This window comes from Corvus kubaryi, unplaced genomic scaffold, assembly GCF_017639235.1.
Source record: "Corvus kubaryi isolate FWS band 111438036 unplaced genomic scaffold, C.kubaryi_AGA036_p1.0 136, whole genome shotgun sequence".
Classification (NCBI taxonomy): domain Eukaryota; kingdom Metazoa; phylum Chordata; class Aves; order Passeriformes; family Corvidae; genus Corvus; species Corvus kubaryi.
The window spans coordinates 8747851-8757737 of NW_024580670.1; positions in this window are offsets into that span (position 1 = coordinate 8747851).

Below are 9887 nucleotides of genomic sequence, written 5' to 3' on the forward strand. Positions count from 1 at the left end.
CCCTTAAGGTTTGATGTTGCTGGGAAGCTTGTCTTGGGAGAAAATAGGCCTGTGCAAACATGACTCAAAGGGAATACGGATGTTGGCTTAGTGACACTGCTGCGTGTTGTCAGTGTACATATTTTTATTTAATTCTTCTTTTGTTTCAACAATAAAAGAGCAGAAATCAACTCATACTCAAAGTATAAAATTTCACTTAGAAGCCCAGAAGTGTCTGAGGCAGTGTACTGTGTGTTTTGGTTTTGTTTGCTCGTGTGCCAAGGAGTCCCCTTGCTCATCCAGATGGTTCTCACTGCGTTCCTAGATAAAGGCAGCCTGTTCATCACTGCTGCACAGAGGGCACAGCAGCAGATCCCTGAACACCACATCCAGTGCTTTTACTGGCTGTTCTCAGTGAGGGAGGCCAGTTGCAAATCTTATGGCACATAAAGGTGTTCTTTGTAATACAGATCCCATATTTTCATGTGAAGTAAGATTACATTGTGTATCCATACAAAGAGAACAATTTTTTTAAAAAAGCACAGAAGGTTGATTTGCCACATCTCATCAGTTTATTCAAAGATCTTGTGTGAAGCTATTTCTCTTAGTTTCTATTCTTTTCTACAGCAGGAACAACTGTTGCTCCATCACCTTTTTCAAAAGTTTTCATTTGCCACTCCTGCCATTAGTGTCTGTCTGATGGTCTCAAACATTACAAGAGCACATTTCATTGCTCAGTATATGTACTTCAGCTACTGACAGAACTGGTGCAGAGAAAGGTTCTGATAAATGAGAAAACTATGGTTAGTCCCCTCACAAAATTAAGATTTCGGATGAGAACTTTGCTGGTTGGGTGCTGAAGATATTGCTGGTGGTAAAGAGGTAAAAATGAAAGTTTTAAAATGCTGTAGAAATGGTAAAACAAAATACCAGTAAAAAGCACTGGGAAGAAGGTTCAAAGGAAGAAAGGGAAAGTCTAATTCCAAGGGAATACACTTACTTTTCTTTCCCACTTTTTTGCACAACAGCCAGCCACTTGACAACTGCCTGCTTTTGGCATTAGTCAGCTCTTGTGTTAGCTTTTAATGTTTGTTGATAATTTTATGTCATTTGTGTCTGTGAATATAAATCTGGTCATTTATATGAAAAAAATGTGTTACTAGTAAATATTGTTAAGTCTCTGAAGGGCTACATTGTATTGGCCTTCTGATATTTATATGTCCACACACAATTAATCAGCTTCAGAGGAAAGTAAAGAGCAGAGCTCTGTTTATCCTCTTCCTGAAGGTCAACCGACAAAATCAAAAGCATCCAAGGTCACACGAAGTACATTTTCAAGTTGATTTATGCCACAGTTTATCCTTTTTCTTTATATACTTTTTTTTTCGGTGAGCGTCAGAATGGATGGCACAAATACACGAGAAGCTCATCGGTGATCAAGTTAATTGTTATGGTGCCTGCTGTGCATACATAGAGCTCATCATACGCTTTCCTTCTCCCTGAATTTGCATAACTTTTTAAATTATTACTGTAATAAGCATTCACATTAAAAGAATGGTAGAAATAAATTAGAAAATGAACTTGCAGCCTTAATTTGATCCCCTTTATAATAACATTTTTAATTCAGGCATCATGACCAATGCAATTTCTTTCCTCTGGCTTCACGGCATGTTCAGCACCCAGTATGTAGTTAGATTAAGACTTATGTAGCTGATGAAGCTGATCACCACAGTATTCCTATCAAAAAATACATATATTTCAGAATATAGTTCTCCTAATAATGTCGTAGTGGCTGAAAGGTATTCCCATATATACCACGTGTCTGTGCTCCCAAATGGTGAGGTCTCTTCCCTTTACCCTGCCTGTTCTACCCAGATCCATGTGACTTTGATGTGTCATTAGTGAAAGTGTTGTGGAGCTTCATTGCTTGTCCTGCTCAGGCAGGAGCAGCAAAGTTGCCAGCAGAAAAAGCAAAATAGTCTGTGTAGTCCTGAACTGGGGAAAAATAATCAAATTAAACCTCCTGACTGGCTCCTTAAAAAGTAAAATAAATCCTTTTATAACAAGTAATATTTCACTTCTCATAAACCTGTCAGCACCAGCCAGAGCTCAGACACTATATAAACATATGTACATCTTGGATTAATTACACTTGCCTTCAAACTCCGTACAAGGATCATGCAAGAAAACACTAAATATTCTGATGACAGGTATTAGTGAACACAGCTTCATGTTTTCCACATCCCCCTGGTGCTGAAGCCAGTGACCAAGGTTTCTCAAAACAGTAAGTTCCAGAAGTTAAATACCTGTTAGATAAAGCAGCACTTCTTTTTCTAAGATCTGGAGCATTCTCCCCAGATGCCCCCTACTCCTGGTATTCCAGGATTTGGCAAATTATATCTACCTGTGTTTTTTTGCTACTTTGTGATTTTTGTAAACCTCTTATCTTGCTTCAGCCCTCTCAAAATTAAGGTCTCACAGTCCTACCAGTCTCTCCTCCAAAAGCAGCTGCTTCCCCAGGATCACATTAAATTCTCCTTTCTGTAGCTGCTCAACTTCTCTGTGCCTTTCATGAGCACTGTGTGCAGTTCTGGTCTCCACATCCCAAAATGTGGGCTCACCCTGGTTTTACACAGCAGAAAAATTATTCTGTCTGTTTTGTTCTCTAACACGTTTCCTTAGGTTTTTTTTGCTGCCACATCATTATGAGCTGAATGTATCCAGTCTTCATTTTAAGATATAAAGAGATGAAAAAATTCCCACTTCTCTTGCTCTGTTTCTCCTGTGGCTGACCACCCTCACTGCAAGAAACATGCTGAGTTTTAAGTTTTGTATGTTTAACATTCAAATGTTTTTCTACACACTGCTTGCTCCTGTTGCTGTAAATGTGCATAAACTTCATATAACTTTGTGCATAATGTACACAAACCTTCTGAGTTTGCCTTTTACCAGAAGTAATAGTAACAAACAAGTGATCCTGGGCTTAACCACCAGGATGCAGAGATCCTTGAACACCATATGCAAGATGAAACTGCTTCTCCTGCCTCTCTTTGGTTTCCTTCTCAGGAAGGTGCTAAACCTCAGAAACCAAACTTTGGTGCTCTAACCAGCTGGTTTGCTTGTGACAGTAAGCAAGATTTAGTAGGTATTTTTGTTAGCCTTTAGAGTGAGTAGCTTGAGTACTGTGTACTTCAACAAATCATATGGGACTGTCTATCAATAGTACAAAGGAGGAAAAAAATCAATCTTTTTTTAAGTAAATGCATATAAGTATTTGTGTCAGCTGAAATTTTTTACCTTGACACTACCTTTAGTCCATCAAAAATATTTTGGATAATTCTTTGAAAGATGCTTTGCTGCATTTGTTGATAAATGTCAAAGTATCAAGTTTGTGAACACAGAAAGCACTGATTCTGTTGGTAACAATTACAATTTTTCAGGCAGTAGAAAATGCCAACTTTAAAACACCTGATTTTGTAAATCATTTGTCCTATGTGTTAGCTAGATGTAAAAAGGAATACCTCTAACTGTCATGTCATACTTGTGACGTAAAATGGCACGTGTCTGAATCTAGATAAAAGTAGTATCTGTGACATAAGACATGTGGGCTGACCATGTTGTTTAAACTACCCTGAGCAACACTACGTAGCAGATGCAGAGTTTATGGTTCCCACGTCAGAGAAGCCCTAAGCAACGGCACTGCTGTGTAAACAGGGGATATTCAAATAAGGACTTAGCTAAGCACTTGGTTCTCTTGCATACAAAGCAAAGCTGTACCCATTTTGGTTGTACTTTAGTGTCTGGCCCCAGCACTTAAAACATTATATTAAGAACTTCTTCACAGAGGCTGGTGTGAATTCTGGGCAGAGGGAGCTGGTGGGAACAGACCTTTGTGCGTGTCCTATGGTAGCCAGTCACTCACTGGGGAGCCCTGATCTTGCTGGATGGCTTTGTTGGTCTTAGAGTACACAGACATTGCTACTAAATAAAGGTAGAAGGTTTTCAGATTGTTTGGTTTTAAGAGAAGAAAGAAAATTAACCTCCCTGTGAGTTGTTCTGAATCCAAACTATCAATTTCTGTCTGTGTTTTCCAGCAGAACCTGTTCAAACACAAGTTTGTTGATGTTGAGGGGTTTGTCATACGCAGAGCTCTGAAATTTATTTCTTCCTTGAGCCTTTGCTTGCAAATGTGGAATTGTCTTTTGCTTTATGTACACACTTGTGCCCTCCCCATCTTCTCACATTTCCACCTGAGGCAGTTCAGGTTATCAGCATTTCTGTACTGGGTCCCAATCTGCCACTACTCAGACGTGTATTGCTCTGTCACTGTTGGTACAGCTCTGGTTTTCACATCTTCTGCTGTCACCTTTGTCCTTTGAATGTTATCAACCATTTCTCACACGTGGCATTTGCCCGTTTGTCATGTATCTTCACTAGATGCTTGTCAAACAACAATTGCCCTTCCCTTCACCTCCGAGGTTTACCCTATATCCACAATCTATCCCTCACCCCTTCTTGCTTGCCTCCCCTGGGGGGACACCTTGAGCCTCCTTCCAGGCTGAGCCTCAGTCTCTCCCTCCTCTTGCAGCACCTTATCTCTCGCTGAGACAGGAGCCACTGCGTCTTTGCTCTTTGGCAATGTTTTTTGGTGTCCACCAGAAGCCATTGACACATTTCACTGTTCCCAGTGTTTGTGTCCTGCCCTTTGGTGCTCACAGATCCATTGCAGGCACGGAAGTGCTGTACGCAACCATGGGGCAATACTACAATGAAGGGCTCATTTTACAGGTTGGCATGGTGTGTTAACTAATTCCAAGTGCTGAAATTGCAGTATTAAATGTAGATTGCAACAGTAGAAATGAGCTTTATCCACCAAATCCCCAAATTTTTATATTTCCACCTGAAAACCCTTTTATGAGCTTTATTACAGCTGTTAGTACTTGTTTAAATTAAACTCATACTGCAGCATGAAGATCAGTTAACCAGTTTTCAGAGAAAATCAGTAAGCAGTTCCTATTGTATTTTACTCTCATTTTTCACATCTTGTGCTTTGGTGTACATTATGAAAATGTTGATAGAGGATTCTATCATATCTCAGGGGATATGATATATTCTATCTATATCTCAGGGGAGGATAATGGGGACGTGAAACTTCTCACTTCTAGGCTGGTTTTCTGATTCAGTTTAGGTTCTTAAGTTTTATAAAAGTATTTGATGTCTGACTGCAGCTTGGATGTCTTCATTCAAGGAAACAGGTGGTTTTATCATCCAAAGCAGAGGATTATAAGGCCACCTCACCATTTCCAGATCCCTCTTTGTCAGTCTCAGCAAAAAAATGATTGGTTTGTAGAGCTGAAAAATGCTTGCTGCCTTCAACTATGACTTAAATCATGTCTGCATAGGAAACTAATTGAATGGGTGTTCCGTGTACAGTGCTGCTCCTGAGGGGGTTTTTCACTTTAATTCCCAAGGCTATCAGCCCAGAAGAGTTGCATTAGAAAAAGAGGAAAAGAAGAGTGTGGTTTTAGAGAAATGCAGCAGCATTGCCTTTTGTTGCAGTTGCTTTGAAGTGTCTCTCCATTGACATCTAGTGTCCGTACAGGAAGATCTTTAGATTCCTCATAGCCGTGCTGGCAATATTTATCTATAAATTTTTAAGGATTTTTTCCTTGTGTAGTTATTAAGAGCTCCTATTGATCATACCAGGCCAGCCAGTAGGTGAGACTGATGGTGCAAACACATCATACAAACAATCTCCCTAATCCTAACAGTGATATCAGAGACGTGCATGTACGGCTATGTTCTGAATGGCTCCAAGAACCCCTTTCAGTGCTTTGCAGTGCAAAAATATTATCCCTTTTTAATTTTTTCTGTAAATACCTGTAAAATATTTTCAATCTGTATCTCTTTCCTCAGAGCATACAAGCAATTGTGAACCAATGAATATTCAATACAGATCTTATGAAGTATTGTACTTCGTAGTCAGGCATTATTCTAAATATATTTAATTAAAGAAGAGTATTTTCAATGATAGAAATATTTTTTACACTCCATTTTATCACTGAAAGATACTTAATAGAGAAGTGTCTTTATTCTTAAAATGGTGAGATTTACTTTCATACTTATTAATATATACTGTAGAAATCCCAAGTTTTTCCAAAAGGATTTGTTGTTCCACTTTTGCAAAATTTTGAACAACGGCAGTGAGCAATTAATCATGTTGTTACTGTACACTTTGCTCTGTGAACTCTTCCTTTGCAGTACTTCCTCCTGCTCCTTCAGCCAGCCTGAAGTGCTTCTGTTGGGGTGTGCACAGAGGGGCGGTGCCGGAGTCACAGCCACACCATGCTTGGTCCTAGACTGATGTGAAGTCCTTCCCTACTCTGAAAACTCCCTGTACATTCATACTTGGATCATTTCCATTATTATCTGCTCACAAAGGCAGTTATTCCAAATAAATTATGTTGTGAAAGCTTAACAAGATATGTTGTCCTAATATTTGTGTTGCAGCTTCAGGAAAAGACAACTGGTTCAAGGATGCACACCAGGCACTGCCTCTGTCCATGATGGACTTTGTATATCCAGGGGGCTCATGGACTCCATCATTTCTTGGCAGTGTTTTATGATTCATCCCTTTCCAGCCTTTCCTCAACATCTCACAAGGAAAGACAAGCTCTCTCTTGGATTGGTGATACCTGACATGGCAAGGTCCTGTCCTTGCCGGCTGGTGGAAGCTACTAGTGTGAAAATAATAGATCTTTTCCTTGGAACAGCAGGAAACCTGCTGAAAAAGAGCTAGAACAGCCTTGAACTTCTCCTGTGAAGGTCAGAGGAGAGTGAATCAGTATTTTCCACCATTCTGGAAAAGGAGCAGTCATCAGTTTCTAGGGACAGTCACATATTTTCCCTCTTTCTCCTTTCAGTGTTCTGTTATTTAAAAATGCTCATTACATTAACTGTCAGAGAGTCTGTGTTGAAAGAACCTGCTGAATCAATACATCCAGAATAAGAATGACAGCATCATTAAGATGTATCCTGCTTAGATTATTCATAATTTAACTATAAAGCAAAACATGTGATCATGAGTAATAAAGGAATGTGACATAAATGATTTCATTCAGAGCAGTGCATTAATGTAAGCACTGGCAAAGCTGCTGCAGCGGCAGCTGGAGCCTTTAATTGCAACTGCTTATAATTAGGGTTACAAATAGGTGTTTATGTCTGTCTTTGCCGCTCTCCTTTGGCCACCCCAACTTTTCATCACCGATAGGACTCAGGGCTTCCAGCAGCCCCAGATTTTCCCTCCATGGCGTCAATGGAAGGAGGCTGAAGGCAAGAGCATCGTGTTGCTATGGCAACACATCCCACTTCCCTGGGGATCTTGTTGCCTCGGCGACATCGGGCGGGCAATGCCTGTGGATCAAATTGACTCAGAGCAGCTGCCCCCTGAAAAGCAGGACAGCTCTGGCCTCTGGTAGCATGGGAGCCCAGAGCTTCATGGCCTGGCGTGTGTAGGACCCTTCACTCACAGCAGGGTCTGGGCCAGGAGAAGGTGACCCACGTGTGTGGCCCTTCGGATAGTGAGACAAGGCTACAGCCAAAAGCAGCTTCCCATTACCATCTAGCATTTTAAAATAAGATGGATGGCAGGAAAGCCAATGTCAGTGGGAGGAGTTTTGCTGAAGGGACCAAATGCTGGGGCCACTGTCCTTGGTTTGTGTGATCAGGACCTGCAAACATACCACAACATCAGAAGTCATTGCCTCTTGTTACATAATCCATCTGTGAAAGGAGGTGAGCTTGTACACTGATTTTAGGGTGGTCCAGTGCTGCTTTTCACTGTGTCACATCCAGTACCCAGCACCACATAGGCAGCAGATTAAAGACCAATTTGCATAGGCAAATGCCTGTGTTAATGCTGTGAGGACAGAGCCTCCCTCTTGTGTGCCTGCAGGCACTCCAGCGACCAGCTCCAACCCACAGGAAAGCAGTGACATGATCTCAAGAGCCTCCAGATCCTTTGCCACAAGAGTGGTTTTGGATATCTGCACCAAACACCTTCTGTGGACTTCACTGGACCCCCCTATGTAACTGCCAGTAGGATGTGGGGGTTCAAACCTCAATGCATGGACACCAGTTCTGGACATCAGTTATCCACAGCACTTGGAGAGCAATTTGAGAAGCAGGAGGATGATAAAGGACAGACAAACTTGCACAAGACAGGTAAATTCCTTGTAATTTGTCGGTTCCTGTAGGAATCTCTTCTCCCTTCACACTGTTGCATTAAGAAGCCTCTTGCCTACTGTAATTAGCCCTTGAATAAACACCATCTCTGGAACACAAGCCTCTGTTGTGCTGATTTTGCGAGTTAGCAGTGCTTCACTTCTTTTTTTTAAGCCTTACACTAATTATTGCAGAAGAGCAGAGCCTGCTCCAGGGAGCCTGGTGTTACTTTTTGCCTCTGGAAATATTACCATATGCTGCAGAACTGTGTCTCAATGGTGTTAACATACCTGGCTTTAAGTAGATATTGTCTGTACTTGCAGCTACACCCTACTGCTTGCTCTATCCTTGTATTTCTGACATTAGCCTTATTTTCACTGAGCCATTCTGTGTGCATTTTCCACACAACATGAGCTGTCTTTCTTCTCACAATCAGAGCTATGGTTAATTGTGTTTACAAAGGATTCCTGAACCGTGGGAAATGTTTCTCAGAATGTGCGGTTTTGCATCGTTTAGCCTTGAAAGGATGCTGCTTTCCCTGACCTCTTGTTGATTTTTTCTCAATGACTCTGGTAATTGCATCAGTAGCCCTAGGAGTCAAATTTTCCTTTCACATCTAGGAAAGATCCAACCTTTCCTTACTCTTTCCCAGCTGAATCACATATCCAGTCCCTCCTGTTTTCTGTGGCTCAACCACACCAGCTCTTTTTCTGACTTCTTGTTTCACCCTTGTCCAGAATAAACTCTGCCACTTTCCTGGGACATCATTTCCACCACTCTACTTTTCTATGAAATTCTCCGTCTTTCTTCTCCTCTCCTGCATCAAATTCATTTCTTATCTTCTCCATCAACATCCTTTACAACCAATCTTCAGTCAGGTCCATCAGTATTCATTCTGACAGCATTGTCCCCAAAATTCTGACAGCATTTTGACACCATATCAAACAGATATGTCAGTGTTTTTTCCACACCTCCCCAACACAGCTGGGCAGAGCTCTCCAGAAACATCTGCAAAGGGGGTTTGGGGCACAAAGACCAGCATGGTACCAGATGCTCCCTCCTTTTGAGGCAATTCATCTGCTGTTTCACTTATACTTAAAACCAATCTGCCTTGAGAAAGACCTTTGTTTTGTTTCAGCACACTGAGAAAGTGAAAAGTGACGGCCAGGAGTGCACCCCAAACCCACACATTTCAGGTTCTGATGTCACCTCAAAGCCACTCGGTCCCCACATTGATGTTCCACGTTATCTGCAGTTGTGTGGGGGGGTTCCCTTTCAAACGCACGTAAGCAATGTCAGTTCCTTGAGGTTAACCTGCAGTCATCAAGAAGCTGTAGGCAGCACTCAGAGGAAAAACCTGTTTCCTCTCTCTCTTCACACCTCTTTAAAGGGGACTGGTTTTTCTGAGTCACAGCTAACACAAACCTGTTGGAAAAGATTCAGCCTAGATTTATACTACTGCTCAGAGGAACATGAAAGACCATTTAGCGTTCAAAGTATTATTTTGAATTATTAATCAAGCCCCCTGTCTGGCTGAGCTCTGTCACGCCCTTCTTTGGATTTTGTAGAGTTTACTTCTCTTGTCATCCTGAGCAGACTTTGACGTGCAGAACACAGAGTTGTTGATGAAATGAGAAGATTGCTGGCAAAGTTTGGCTCTGTCTCTTCTTTTGCAGTAGGATCTC